We start from the raw sequence: 16,042 nt of genomic DNA, 5'->3' as shown, positions 1-16,042 counted from the left end.
CTCCCATTACTGCTGGATAGAATACTTGTGGTGCCTCGGTTCCAAGAACCAATTGACATCTCAAAGAGTCACTGAAATGTTTGTTTGCCTCAAGTTCTCCAAGCCTTCTATGCAGACCTCCAAGCAGTAAGCTTGGTGCAGATAAGCTTTCATGGAGCCATTTTGGGAAATATGGATAATTGCCCCTGTAAGATCAAGAATGGTAGCTTAGACAGTTGTCATCTTGCATTATCTTACTGCTTGACAGAAGACTAATGGGTTGTTTTCCCAAAATTTAATAAAACACAAGTCCTCAGTAAGTGGTCCATAGTATTTAAAAATTATATTATGAGTCTTCATGATGTTTAACCTTTACCTTATACTATAAGCACTACTTCCACTACTGTTTCCCACCACCTCAGATACAGTACATAAGACAACCTTCATAATAATGTAAAACATTACTTTATAATCAATGGTATATTTTGTTCTCTACTAGGAGAAAACTCTAGAATCTCTGCATATTACTTCTGTCCTTTTATGTGGCAAAGGAGCCCCAGGACCCTTGTCGGACACCAGGACCCAGGTACTGCACCCTACACACCCCTATAGTGATGACAACCCACTGTATTCACAGATCTGTACAGGTTTTCAGGCCTTATTCAAGTGACAGTGAAAAATGGCTGTGTGGCAACCATTTTCAGAACATTTTGATTTCAATGTATCTAATCACATGGTCAATTTTTATTTTTTTTTTTTGCAGAGGAGAACATACAAACTTGCAGATGTTTTTTTCCCTTGGCGGGATTTGAACACCAGGTCTCCAGTGCTGCAGTGCTAACCACTGAGCCACCGTGTGGCCCCAATCACATGGCCTCAATCACATGGCCAATTTTTATAATGAACCGTTTTTAATGGCCATCATAAAAACTGACATGCTCTAAGGTTGTCTGTCAAAACAGACATAGATGGAACTGTGTGAATAAAACCAATGACACACATGGGTTCTTTAATGGCCGTGTGATGGCGGTTTCAAAAGCAGCCACCACGTGTCTGTTATTCACAACTTAAATGGACTAGAATGGGCCAACATGGATGCTTTTCACAGATATTAGGTCCATGAAAAACAGTCCTAAGTGTAAACAACAATATTCCTATTCACTGAAAGTAAGCAGAGATCATGAAAAAAAAAGTAAAGAATATAATAAATAAAATATAAATATAATAAAACATAAAAAAAAAAAACTAAGGATATCAGAAAGCTGCATAATGCTAATGAAAATGTATCTGCATAAAGCCAAAAATCACCTTTAACAAAGAAATATCCATTAGTAGGCATTATAGCCCTACATTTCCCATAAAAGAGTAACAATCCTAAAACATTTACAATGTTTCTCTATTCTAGTCATACAAGTCATCACTGACTAAACATAAAAATCGGATATTTTTCAAGCTAAAAAGGCAGAATATAAATAGACTCTTAGGGACAAGGTAATTTAATTTCCTGGTTGAGAAGATATGGAATAAATGTACAGCAATGTTCTTTGCATTGTACAGTACATCTCAATAACTGGGGAGATATAGATAAGGCATGGCAGCTGTTCCTATCCAAAATTGGCATTAGAACTCTGCAGACTGACACAGATTCATTAGTCAAGAAGAAGAATCTAATGATGTCTGGGGAGAGAGCAGGTATCCAGGCACTGGAAGATCTGCCACATTTCTGAATATTTAGACATTCATAGATGCACGGCATAGATTCTGTAGTATCAGTATAGACTAGGGGAGAGCAGATGAGACAGTAGGTGTGCAAATAGGTCATCTGCTTTCTAATAATATTACTGTATAGCAGACACAGATGCCCAGTTGCCTCAAAGTCAATGACAACACCATGTTATTTATTCTAAATCAGTCTGAAATTCTGTGATGGTCAATTTATTAGAGGTCTTAATATCATTTTAGTAGTCCATGTTCTGAATTCTCCTCATAGACCTGGTAAATATTTTGGTCACTATGTTGTAATACTGTACTGTGTGTGGGCCACTGTGGAGCATATTGTGCTGTCTGGGGGCAACTGTGAAGCATATTGTACTGTGTGCGGGCCACTGTGGGTCATATTGTGCTGTCTGGGGGCAACTGTGGAGCATATTGACTGTGTGCAGGCCATTGTGGGGCATATTGTGCTGTCTGGGGGAAAACTGTGGAGCATATTGTACTGTGTGGGGGCCACTGTGAGGCATATTGTACTGTGTAGGGCCACTTTGGAGCATATTGTGTTGTGTCAGGGCAATTGTGGAACAGATTGTGCTGTGTAGGGTCCACTATGGAGCATATTGTACTGTGTGGGGTCCACTATGGAGCTTATTGTACTGTGTAAGGGTCACTGTGGTTTCTATCATTGAAAGCTGTAACACCCCATTCACACAACCATAATTTGCAGGTCCGTAACTGTCAGTAATTGTGGATGTCTTGCATGTTTTTTTTTTTTTGTGTGTTTGTTTTTTCGGTTTTTTTTGTGGTCTGGTGTTTCAAAATGCAAATAAATAGGGCATGTCATTATTAGAGATGAGCGAACAGTGTTCTATCGAACTCATGTTCGATCGGATATTAGGCTGTTCGGCATGTTCGAATCGAATCGAACACCGCGTGGTAAAGTGCGCCATTACTCGATTCCCCTCCCACCTTCCCTGGCGCCTTTTTTGCTCCAATAACAGCGCAGGGTAGGTGGGACAGGAACTACGACACCGGTGACGTTGAGAAAAGTAGGCAAAACCCATTGGCTGCCGAAAACATGTGACCTCTAATTTAAAAGAACAGCGCCGCCCAGGTTCGCGTCATTCTGAGCTTGCAATTCACCGAGGACGGAGGTTTCCGTCCAGCTAGCTAGGGCTTAGATTCTGGGTAGGCAGGGACAGGCTAGGATAGGAAGGAGAAGACAACCACAACAGCTCTTGTAAGAGCTAAATTCCAGGGAGAAGCTTGTCAGTGTAACGTGGCACTGACGGGCTCAATCGCCGCAACCCAGCTTTCCCAGGATCCTGAATGGAATACACTGTCAGTGTATTCCCGTATACCCGATATATACCCCGATACCCGTTCCAACGGTGTGCCCCCCCCACCTTCACCCCAGAAATACCCTGCAAGTCCCCTAGCAATAGAATTGGGGCTATATACACCCACAATTTTTACTACTGGTATACAGTGCCATTGTCTGACTGGGAATTCAAAGAGTATAATGGGAATACAAATACCCTCATTTCTTGCTACTGCCATATAGTGCCAGTGTCTGACTGGGAATTCAAAGAATATATTGGGGTTACGTGCACCCACAATTTTTACTACTGGTATACAGTGCCATTGTCTGACTGGGAATTCAAAGAGTATATTGGGGTTATAAATACCCTCATTTCTTGCTACTGCCATATAGTGCCAGTTTCTGACTGGTAATTCAAAGAATATATTGGGGTTACGTGCACCCACAATTTTTACTACTGGTATACAGTGCCATTGTCTGACTGGGAATTCAAAGAATATATTGGGAATACAAATACCCTCATTTCTTGCTACTGCCATATAGTGCCAGTGTCTGACTGGGAATTCAAAGAATATATTGGGGTTACGTGCACCCACAATTTTTACTACTGGTATACAGTGCCATTGTCTGACTGGGAATTCAAAGAATATATTGGGGTTATAAATACCCTCATTTCTTGCTACTGCCATATAGTGCCAGTTTCTGACTGGTAATTCAAAGAATATATTGGGGTTACGTGCACCCACAATTTTTACTACTGGTATACAGTGCCATTGTCTGACTGGGAATTCAAAGAATATATTGGGAATACAAATACCCTCATTTCTTGCTACTGCCATATAGTGCCAGTGTCTGACTGGGAATTCAAAGAATATATTGGGGTTACGTGCACCCACAATTTTTACTACTGGTATACAGTGCCATTGTCTGACTGGGAATTCAAAGAATATATTGGGAATACAAATACCCTCATTTCTTGCTACTGCCATATAGTGCCAGTTTCTGACTGGTAATTCAAAGAATATATTGGGGTTACGTGCACCCACAATTTTTACTACTGGTATACAGTGCCATTGTCTGACTGGGAATTCAAAGAATATATTGGGAATACAAATACCCTCATTTCTTGCTACTGCCATATAGTGCCAGTGTCTGACTGGGAATTCAAAGAATATATTGGGGTTACGTGCACCCACAATTTTTACTACTGGTATACAGTGCCATTGTCTGACTGGGAATTCAAAGAATATATTGGGAATACAAATACCCTCATTTCTTGCTACTGCCATATAGTGCCAGTGTCTGACAGGGAATTCAAAGAATATATTGGGGTTACGTGCACCCACAATTTTTACTACTGGTATACAGTGCCATTGTCTGACTGGGAATTCAAAGAATATATTGGGAATACAAATACCCTCATTTCTTGCTACTGCCATATAGTGCCAGTGTCTGACTGGTAATTCAAAGAATATATTGGGGTTACGTGCACCCACAATTTTTACTACTGGTATACAGTGCCATTGTCTGACTGGGAATTCAAAGAATATATTGGGAATACAAATACCCTCATTTCTTGCTACTGCCATATAGTGCCAGTGTCTGACTGGGAATTCAAAGAATATATTGGGGTTACGTGCACCCACAATTTTTACTACTGGTATACAGTGCCATTGTCTGACTGGGAATTCAAAGAATATATTGGGAATACAAATACCCTCATTTCTTGCTACTGCCATATAGTGCCAGTGTCTGACTGGGAATTCAAAGAATATATTGGGGTTACGTGCACCCACAATTTTTACTACTGGTATACAGTGCCATTGTCTGACTGGGAATTCAAAGAATATATTGGGGTTATAAATACCCTCATTTCTTGCTACTGCCATATAGTGCCAGTTTCTGACTGGTAATTCAAAGAATATATTGGGGTTACGTGCACCCACAATTTTTACTACTGGTATACAGTGCCATTGTCTGACTGGGAATTCAAAGAATATATTGGGGTTATAAATACCCTCATTTCTTGCTACTGCCATATAGTGCCAGTTTCTGACTGGTAATTCAAAGAATATATTGGGGTTACGTGCACCCACAATTTTTACTACTGGTATACAGTGCCATTGTCTGACTGGGAATTCAAAGAATATATTGGGAATACAAATACCCTCATTTCTTGCTACTGCCATATAGTGCCAGTGTCTGACTGGGAATTCAAAGAATATATTGGGGTTACGTGCACCCACAATTTTTACTACTGGTATACAGTGCCATTGTCTGACTGGGAATTCAAAGAATATATTGGGAATAAAAATACCCTCATTTCTTGCTACTGCCATATAGTGCCAGTGTCTGACTGGGAAATCAAAGAATATATTGGGGTTACGTGCACCCACAATTTTTACTACTGGTATACAGTGCCATTGTCTGACTGGGAATTCAAAGAATATATTGGGAATACAAATACCCTCATTTCTTGCTACTGCCATATAGTGCCAGTGTCTGACTGGTAATTCAAAGAATATATTGGGGTTACGTGCACCCACAATTTTTACTACTGGTATACAGTGCCATTGTCTGACTGGGAATTCAAAGAATATATTGGGAATACAAATACCCTCATTTCTTGCTACTGCCATATAGTGCCAGTGTCTGACTGGGAATTCAAAGAATATATTGGGGTTACGTGCACCCACAATTTTTACTACTGGTATACAGTGCCATTGTCTGACTGGGAATTCAAAGAATATATTGGGAATACAAATACCCTCATTTCTTGCTACTGCCATATAGTGCCAGTGTCTGACTGGGAATTCAAAGAATATATTGGGGTTACGTGCACCCACAATTTTTACTACTGGTATACAGTGCCATTGTCTGACTGGGAATTCAAAGAATATATTGGGGTTATAAATACCCTCATTTCTTGCTACTGCCATATAGTGCCAGTTTCTGACTGGTAATTCAAAGAATATATTGGGGTTACGTGCACCCACAATTTTTACTACTGGTATACAGTGCCATTGTCTGACTGGGAATTCAAAGAATATATTGGGAATACAAATACCCTCATTTCCTGCTACTGCCATATAGTGCCAGTGTCTGACTGGGAATTCAAAGAATATATTGGGGTTACGTGCACCCACAATTTTTACTACTGGTATACAGTGCCATTGTCTGACTGGGAATTCAAAGAATATATTGGGAATACAAATACCCTCATTTCTTGCTACTGCCATATAGTGCCAGTGTCTGACTGGGAATTCAAAGAATATATTGGGGTTACGTGCACCCACAATTTTTACTACTGGTATACAGTGCCATTGTCTGACTGGGAATTCAAAGAATATATTGGGGTTATAAATACCCTCATTTCTTGCTACTGCCATATAGTGCCAGTGTCTGACTGGGAATTCAAAGAATATATTGGGGTTACGTGCACCCACAATTTTTACTACTGGTATACAGTGCCATTGTCTGACTGGGAATTCAAAGAATATATTGGGAATACAAATACCCTCATTTCTTGCTACTGCCATATAGTGCCAGTGTCTGACTGGGAATTCAAAGAATATATTGGGGTTACGTGCACCCACAATTTTTACTACTGGTATACAGTGCCATTGTCTGACTGGGAATTCAAAGAATATATTGGGAATACAAATACCCTCATTTCTTGCTACTGCCATATAGTGCCAGTTTCTGACTGGGAATTCAAAGAATATATTGGGGTTACGTGCACCCACAATTTTTACTACTGGTATACAGTGCCATTGTCTGACTGGGAATTCAAAGAATATATTGGGAATACAAATACCCTCATTTCTTGCTACTGCCATATAGTGCCAGTGTCTGACTGGTAATTCAAAGAATATATTGGGGTTACGTGCACCCACAATTTTTACTACTGGTATACAGTGCCATTGTCTGACTGGGAATTCAAAGAATATATTGGGAATACAAATACCCTCATTTCTTGCTACTGCCATATAGTGCCAGTGTCTGACTGGGAATTCAAAGAATATATTGGGGTTACGTGCACCCACAATTTTTACTACTGGTATACAGTGCCATTGTCTGACTGGGAATTCAAAGAATATATTGGGAATACAAATACCCTCATTTCTTGCTACTGCCATATAGTGCCAGTTTCTGACTGGTAATTCAAAGAATATATTGGGGTTACGTGCACCCACAATTTTTACTACTGGTATACAGTGCCATTGTCTGACTGGGAATTCAAAGAATATATTGGGGTTATAAATACCCTCATTTCTTGCTACTGCCATATAGTGCCAGTTTCTGACTGGTAATTCAAAGAATATATTGGGGTTACGTGCACCCACAATTTTTACTACTGGTATACAGTGCCATTGTCTGACTGGGAATTCAAAGAATATATTGGGAATACAAATACCCTCATTTCTTGCTACTGCCATATAGTGCCAGTGTCTGACTGGGAATTCAAAGAATATATTGGGGTTACGTGCACCCACAATTTTTACTACTGGTATACAGTGCCATTGTCTGACTGGGAATTCAAAGAATATATTGGGGTTATAAATACCCTCATTTCTTGCTACTGCCATATAGTGCCAGTTTCTGACTGGTAATTCAAAGAATATATTGGGGTTACGTGCACCCACAATTTTTACTACTGGTATACAGTGCCATTGTCTGACTGGGAATTCAAAGAATATATTGGGAATACAAATACCCTCATTTCTTGCTACTGCCATATAGTGCCAGTGTCTGACTGGGAATTCAAAGAATATATTGGGGTTACGTGCACCCACAATTTTTACTACTGGTATACAGTGCCATTGTCTGACTGGGAATTCAAAGAATATATTGGGAATACAAATACCCTCATTTCTTGCTACTGCCATATAGTGCCAGTTTCTGACTGGTAATTCAAAGAATATATTGGGGTTACGTGCACCCACAATTTTTACTACTGGTATACAGTGCCATTGTCTGACTGGGAATTCAAAGAATATATTGGGAATACAAATACCCTCATTTCTTGCTACTGCCATATAGTGCCAGTGTCTGACTGGGAATTCAAAGAATATATTGGGGTTACGTGCACCCACAATTTTTACTACTGGTATACAGTGCCATTGTCTGACTGGGAATTCAAAGAATATATTGGGAATACAAATACCCTCATTTCTTGCTACTGCCATATAGTGCCAGTGTCTGACAGGGAATTCAAAGAATATATTGGGGTTACGTGCACCCACAATTTTTACTACTGGTATACAGTGCCATTGTCTGACTGGGAATTCAAAGAATATATTGGGAATACAAATACCCTCATTTCTTGCTACTGCCATATAGTGCCAGTGTCTGACTGGTAATTCAAAGAATATATTGGGGTTACGTGCACCCACAATTTTTACTACTGGTATACAGTGCCATTGTCTGACTGGGAATTCAAAGAATATATTGGGAATACAAATACCCTCATTTCTTGCTACTGCCATATAGTGCCAGTGTCTGACTGGGAATTCAAAGAATATATTGGGGTTACGTGCACCCACAATTTTTACTACTGGTATACAGTGCCATTGTCTGACTGGGAATTCAAAGAATATATTGGGAATACAAATACCCTCATTTCTTGCTACTGCCATATAGTGCCAGTGTCTGACTGGGAATTCAAAGAATATATTGGGGTTACGTGCACCCACAATTTTTACTACTGGTATACAGTGCCATTGTCTGACTGGGAATTCAAAGAATATATTGGGGTTATAAATACCCTCATTTCTTGCTACTGCCATATAGTGCCAGTTTCTGACTGGTAATTCAAAGAATATATTGGGGTTACGTGCACCCACAATTTTTACTACTGGTATACAGTGCCATTGTCTGACTGGGAATTCAAAGAATATATTGGGGTTATAAATACCCTCATTTCTTGCTACTGCCATATAGTGCCAGTTTCTGACTGGTAATTCAAAGAATATATTGGGGTTACGTGCACCCACAATTTTTACTACTGGTATACAGTGCCATTGTCTGACTGGGAATTCAAAGAATATATTGGGAATACAAATACCCTCATTTCTTGCTACTGCCATATAGTGCCAGTGTCTGACTGGGAATTCAAAGAATATATTGGGGTTACGTGCACCCACAATTTTTACTACTGGTATACAGTGCCATTGTCTGACTGGGAATTCAAAGAATATATTGGGAATAAAAATACCCTCATTTCTTGCTACTGCCATATAGTGCCAGTGTCTGACTGGGAAATCAAAGAATATATTGGGGTTACGTGCACCCACAATTTTTACTACTGGTATACAGTGCCATTGTCTGACTGGGAATTCAAAGAATATATTGGGAATACAAATACCCTCATTTCTTGCTACTGCCATATAGTGCCAGTGTCTGACTGGTAATTCAAAGAATATATTGGGGTTACGTGCACCCACAATTTTTACTACTGGTATACAGTGCCATTGTCTGACTGGGAATTCAAAGAATATATTGGGAATACAAATACCCTCATTTCTTGCTACTGCCATATAGTGCCAGTGTCTGACTGGGAATTCAAAGAATATATTGGGGTTACGTGCACCCACAATTTTTACTACTGGTATACAGTGCCATTGTCTGACTGGGAATTCAAAGAATATATTGGGAATACAAATACCCTCATTTCTTGCTACTGCCATATAGTGCCAGTGTCTGACTGGGAATTCAAAGAATATATTGGGGTTACGTGCACCCACAATTTTTACTACTGGTATACAGTGCCATTGTCTGACTGGGAATTCAAAGAATATATTGGGGTTATAAATACCCTCATTTCTTGCTACTGCCATATAGTGCCAGTTTCTGACTGGTAATTCAAAGAATATATTGGGGTTACGTGCACCCACAATTTTTACTACTGGTATACAGTGCCATTGTCTGACTGGGAATTCAAAGAATATATTGGGGTTATAAATACCCTCATTTCTTGCTACTGCCATATAGTGCCAGTTTCTGACTGGTAATTCAAAGAATATATTGGGGTTACGTGCACCCACAATTTTTACTACTGGTATACAGTGCCATTGTCTGACTGGGAATTCAAAGAATATATTGGGAATACAAATACCCTCATTTCCTGCTACTGCCATATAGTGCCAGTGTCTGACTGGGAATTCAAAGAATATATTGGGGTTACGTGCACCCACAATTTTTACTACTGGTATACAGTGCCATTGTCTGACTGGGAATTCAAAGAATATATTGGGAATACAAATACCCTCATTTCTTGCTACTGCCATATAGTGCCAGTGTCTGACTGGGAATTCAAAGAATATATTGGGGTTACGTGCACCCACAATTTTTACTACTGGTATACAGTGCCATTGTCTGACTGGGAATTCAAAGAATATATTGGGGTTATAAATACCCTCATTTCTTGCTACTGCCATATAGTGCCAGTGTCTGACTGGGAATTCAAAGAATATATTGGGGTTACGTGCACCCACAATTTTTACTACTGGTATACAGTGCCATTGTCTGACTGGGAATTCAAAGAATATATTGGGAATACAAATACCCTCATTTCTTGCTACTGCCATATAGTGCCAGTGTCTGACTGGGAATTCAAAGAATATATTGGGGTTACGTGCACCCACAATTTTTACTACTGGTATACAGTGCCATTGTCTGACTGGGAATTCAAAGAATATATTGGGAATACAAATACCCTCATTTCTTGCTACTGCCATATAGTGCCAGTTTCTGACTGGGAATTCAAAGAATATATTGGGGTTACGTGCACCCACAATTTTTACTACTGGTATACAGTGCCATTGTCTGACTGGGAATTCAAAGAATATATTGGGAATACAAATACCCTCATTTCTTGCTACTGCCATATAGTGCCAGTGTCTGACTGGTAATTCAAAGAATATATTGGGGTTACGTGCACCCACAATTTTTACTACTGGTATACAGTGCCATTGTCTGACTGGGAATTCAAAGAATATATTGGGAATACAAATACCCTCATTTCTTGCTACTGCCATATAGTGCCAGTGTCTGACTGGGAATTCAAAGAATATATTGGGGTTACGTGCACCCACAATTTTTACTACTGGTATACAGTGCCATTGTCTGACTGGGAATTCAAAGAATATATTGGGAATACAAATACCCTCATTTCTTGCTACTGCCATATAGTGCCAGTTTCTGACTGGTAATTCAAAGAATATATTGGGGTTACGTGCACCCACAATTTTTACTACTGGTATACAGTGCCATTGTCTGACTGGGAATTCAAAGAATATATTGGGGTTATAAATACCCTCATTTCTTGCTACTGCCATATAGTGCCAGTTTCTGACTGGTAATTCAAAGAATATATTGGGGTTACGTGCACCCACAATTTTTACTACTGGTATACAGTGCCATTGTCTGACTGGGAATTCAAAGAATATATTGGGGTTACGTGCACCCACAATTTTTACTACTGGTATACAGTGCCATTGTCTGACTGGGAATTCAAAGAATATATTGGGGTTATAAATACCCTCATTTCTTGCTACTGCCATATAGTGCCAGTTTCTGACTGGTAATTCAAAGAATATATTGGGGTTACGTGCACCCACAATTTTTACTACTGGTATACAGTGCCATTGTCTGACTGGGAATTCAAAGAATATATTGGGAATACAAATACCCTCATTTCTTGCTACTGCCATATAGTGCCAGTGTCTGACTGGGAATTCAAAGAATATATTGGGGTTACGTGCACCCACAATTTTTACTACTGGTATACAGTGCCATTGTCTGACTGGGAATTCAAAGAATATATTGGGAATACAAATACCCTCATTTCTTGCTACTGCCATATAGTGCCAGTGTCTGACTGGGAATTCAAAGAATATATTGGGGTTACGTGCACCCACAATTTTTACTACTGGTATACAGTGCCATTGTCTGACTGGGAATTCAAAGAATATATTGGGGTTATAAATACCCTCATTTCTTGCTACTGCCATATAGTGCCAGTTTCTGACTGGTAATTCAAAGAATATATTGGGGTTACGTGCACCCACAATTTTTACTACTGGTATACAGTGCCATTGTCTGACTGGGAATTCAAAGAATATATTGGGGTTATAAATACCCTCATTTCTTGCTACTGCCATATAGTGCCAGTTTCTGACTGGTAATTCAAAGAATATATTGGGGTTACGTGCACCCACAATTTTTACTACTGGTATACAGTGCCATTGTCTGACTGGGAATTCAAAGAATATATTGGGAATACAAATACCCTCATTTCTTGCTACTGCCATATAGTGCCAGTGTCTGACTGGAAATTCAAAGAATATATTGGGGTTACGTGCACCCACAATTTTTACTACTGGTATACAGTGCCATTGTCTGACTGGGAATTCAAAGAATATATTGGGAATACAAATACCCTCATTTCTTGCTACTGCCATATAGTGCCAGTGTCTGACTGGGAAATCAAAGAATATATTGGGGTTACGTGCACCCACAATTTTTACTTCTGGTATACAGTGCCATTGTCTGACTGGGAATTCAAAGAATATATTGGGAATACAAATACCCTCATTTCTTGCTACTGCCATATAGTGCCAGTGTCTGACTGGTAATTCAAAGAATATATTGGGGTTACGTGCACCCACAATTTTTACTACTGGTATACAGTGCTATTGTCTGACTGGGAATTCAAAGAATATATTGGGAATACAAATACCCTCATTTCTTGCTACTGCCATATAGTGCCAGTGTCTGACTGGGAATTCAAAGAATATATTGGGGTTACGTGCACCCACAATTTTTACTACTGGTATACAGTGCCATTGTCTGACTGGGAATTCAAAGAATATATTGGGAATACAAATACCCTCATTTCTTGCTACTGCCATATAGTGCCAGTGTCTGACTGGGAATTCAAAGAATATATTGGGGTTACGTGCACCCACAATTTTTACTACTGGTATACAGTGCCATTGTCTGACTGGGAATTCAAAGAATATATTGGGGTTATAAATACCCTCATTTCTTGCTACTGCCATATAGTGCCAGTTTCTGACTGGTAATTCAAAGAATATATTGGGGTTACGTGCACCCACAATTTTTACTACTGGTATACAGTGCCATTGTCTGACTGGGAATTCAAAGAATATATTGGGGTTATAAATACCCTCATTTCTTGCTACTGCCATATAGTGCCAGTTTCTGACTGGTAATTCAAAGAATATATTGGGGTTACGTGCACCCACAATTTTTACTACTGGTATACAGTGCCATTGTCTGACTGGGAATTCAAAGAATATATTGGGAATACAAATACCCTCATTTCTTGCTACTGCCATATAGTGCCAGTGTCTGACTGGGAATTCAAAGAATATATTGGGGTTACGTGCACCCACAATTTTTACTACTGGTATACAGTGCCATTGTCTGACTGGGAATTCAAAGAATATATTGGGAATACAAATACCCTCATTTCTTGCTACTGCCATATAGTGCCAGTGTCTGACTGGGAAATCAAAGAATATATTGGGGTTACGTGCACCCACAATTTTTACTACTGGTATACAGTGCCATTGTCTGACTGGGAATTCAAAGAATATATTGGGAATACAAATACCCTCATTTCTTGCTACTGCCATATAGTGCCAGTGTCTGACTGGGAATTCAAAGAATATATTGGGGTTACGTGCACCCACAATTTTTACTACTGGTATACAGTGCCATTGTCTGACTGGGAATTCAAAGAATATATTGGGAATACAAATACCCTCATTTCTTGCTACTGCCATATAGTGCCAGTGTCTGACTGGGAATTCAAAGAATATATTGGGGTTACGTGCACCCACAATTTTTACTACTGGTATACAGTGCCATTGTCTGACTGGGAATTCAAAGAATATATTGGGGTTATAAATACCCTCATTTCTTGCTACTGCCATATAGTGCCAGTTTCTGACTGGTAATTCAAAGAATATATTGGGGTTACGTGCACCCACAATTTTTACTACTGGTATACAGTGCCATTGTCTGACTGGGAATTCAAAGAATATATTGGGAATACAAATACCCTCATTTCTTGCTACTGCCATATAGTGCCAGTGTCTGACTGGGAATTCAAAGAATATATTGGGGTTACGTGCACCCACAATTTTTACTACTGGTATACAGTGCCATTGTCTGACTGGGAATTCAAAGAATATATTGGGAATACAAATACCCTCATTTCTTGCTACTGCCATATAGTGCCAGTGTCTGACTGGGAATTCAAAGAATATATTGGGGTTACGTGCACCCACAATTTTTACTACTGGTATACAGTGCCATTGTCTGACTGGGAATTCAAAGAATATATTGGGAATACAAATACCCTCATTTCTTGCTACTGCCATATAGTGCCAGTGTCTGACTGGGAATTCAAAGAATATATTGGGGTTACGTGCACCCACAATTTTTACTACTGGTATACAGTGCCATTGTCTGACTGGGAATTCAAAGAATATATTGGGGTTATAAATACCCTCATTTCTTGCTACTGCCATATAGTGCCAGTTTCTGACTGGTAATTCAAAGAATATATTGGGGTTACGTGCACCCACAATTTTTACTACTGGTATACAGTGCCATTGTCTGACTGGGAATTCAAAGAATATATTGGGAATACAAATACCCTCATTTCTTGCTACTGCCATATAGTGCCAGTGTCTGACTGGGAATTCAAAGAATATATTGGGGTTACGTGCACCCACAATTTTTACTACTGGTATACAGTGCCATTGTCTGACTGGGAATTCAAAGAATATATTGGGGTTATAAATACCCTCATTTCTTGCTACTGCCATATAGTGCCAGTTTCTGACTGGTAATTCAAAGAATATATTGGGGTTACGTGCACCCACAATTTTTACTACTGGTATACAGTGCCAATTTCTAACTAGGAATTCAAAATGCGCAAGGCTCCCGGAAAGGGACGTGGACGAGGCCGTGGGCGAGGTCGGGGGAATGGTTCTGGGGAGCAAGGTAGCAGTGAAGCCACAGGGCGTCCCGTGCCTACTCCTGTGGGGCAGCAAGCATTGCGCCACTCCACAGTGCCAGGGTTGCTTGCCACATTAACTAAACTGCAGGGTACAAACCTTAGTAGGCCCGAGAACCAGGAACAGGTCTTGCAATGGCTGTCAGAGAACGCTTACAGCACATTGTCCAGCAGCCAGTCAGACTCTGCCTCCTCTCCTCCTATTACCCAACAGTCTTGTCTTCCTTCCTCCCAAAATTCCGAAGCTTTACAGAACAATAACCCAAACTGTCCCTGCTCCCCAGAGCTGTTCTCCGCTCCTTTCATTGTCCCTCAACCTGCCTCTCCACGTCACGATTCCACAAACCTAACAGAGGAGCATCTGTGTCCAGATGCTCAAACACTAGAGTCTCCTCCATCTCCGTTCGATTTGGTGGTGGATGACCAGCAACCCACCCTCATCGACGATGATGTGACGCAGTTGCCGTCAGGGCATCCAGTTGACCGGCGCATTGTGCGGGAGGAGGAGATGAGACAGGAGTTGGAAGAGGAAGTGGTGGATGATGAGGACACTGACCCGACCTGGACAGGGGGGATGTCAAGCGGGGAAAGTAGTGTGGATGTTGAGGCAGGTGCAGCACCAAAAAGGGTAGCTAGAGGCAGAGGCAGAGGTCAGCAGCTTAGGCGAAGCCAGGCCACACCCGGAATCTCCCAAGATGTTCCAGTTCGTACCCAGCCCCGAAAAACTCCCACCTAGAGGGCACGTTTCTCGAAGGTGTGGCGTTTTTTCAAGGAATGCGCCGAGGACAGATATAGTGTTGTCTGCACAATTTGCCTCTCGAAATTGATTAGGGGCTCTGAGAAGAGCAACCTGTCCACCACTTCAATGCGCCGTCATTTGGAATCCAAGCACTGGAATCAGTGGCAGGCAGCAACGGCAGGACAAAGGCCGCCTGCCGTTCACGCCACTGCCACTGCCTCTGCCACTGCCTCTG

Source organism: Leptodactylus fuscus, chromosome 7 (assembly GCF_031893055.1).
Source record: "Leptodactylus fuscus isolate aLepFus1 chromosome 7, aLepFus1.hap2, whole genome shotgun sequence".
NCBI lineage: Eukaryota > Metazoa > Chordata > Amphibia > Anura > Leptodactylidae > Leptodactylus > Leptodactylus fuscus.
The sequence above is the reverse complement of the archived record's forward strand: the minus strand, read 5'-3'. Positions refer to the sequence as shown.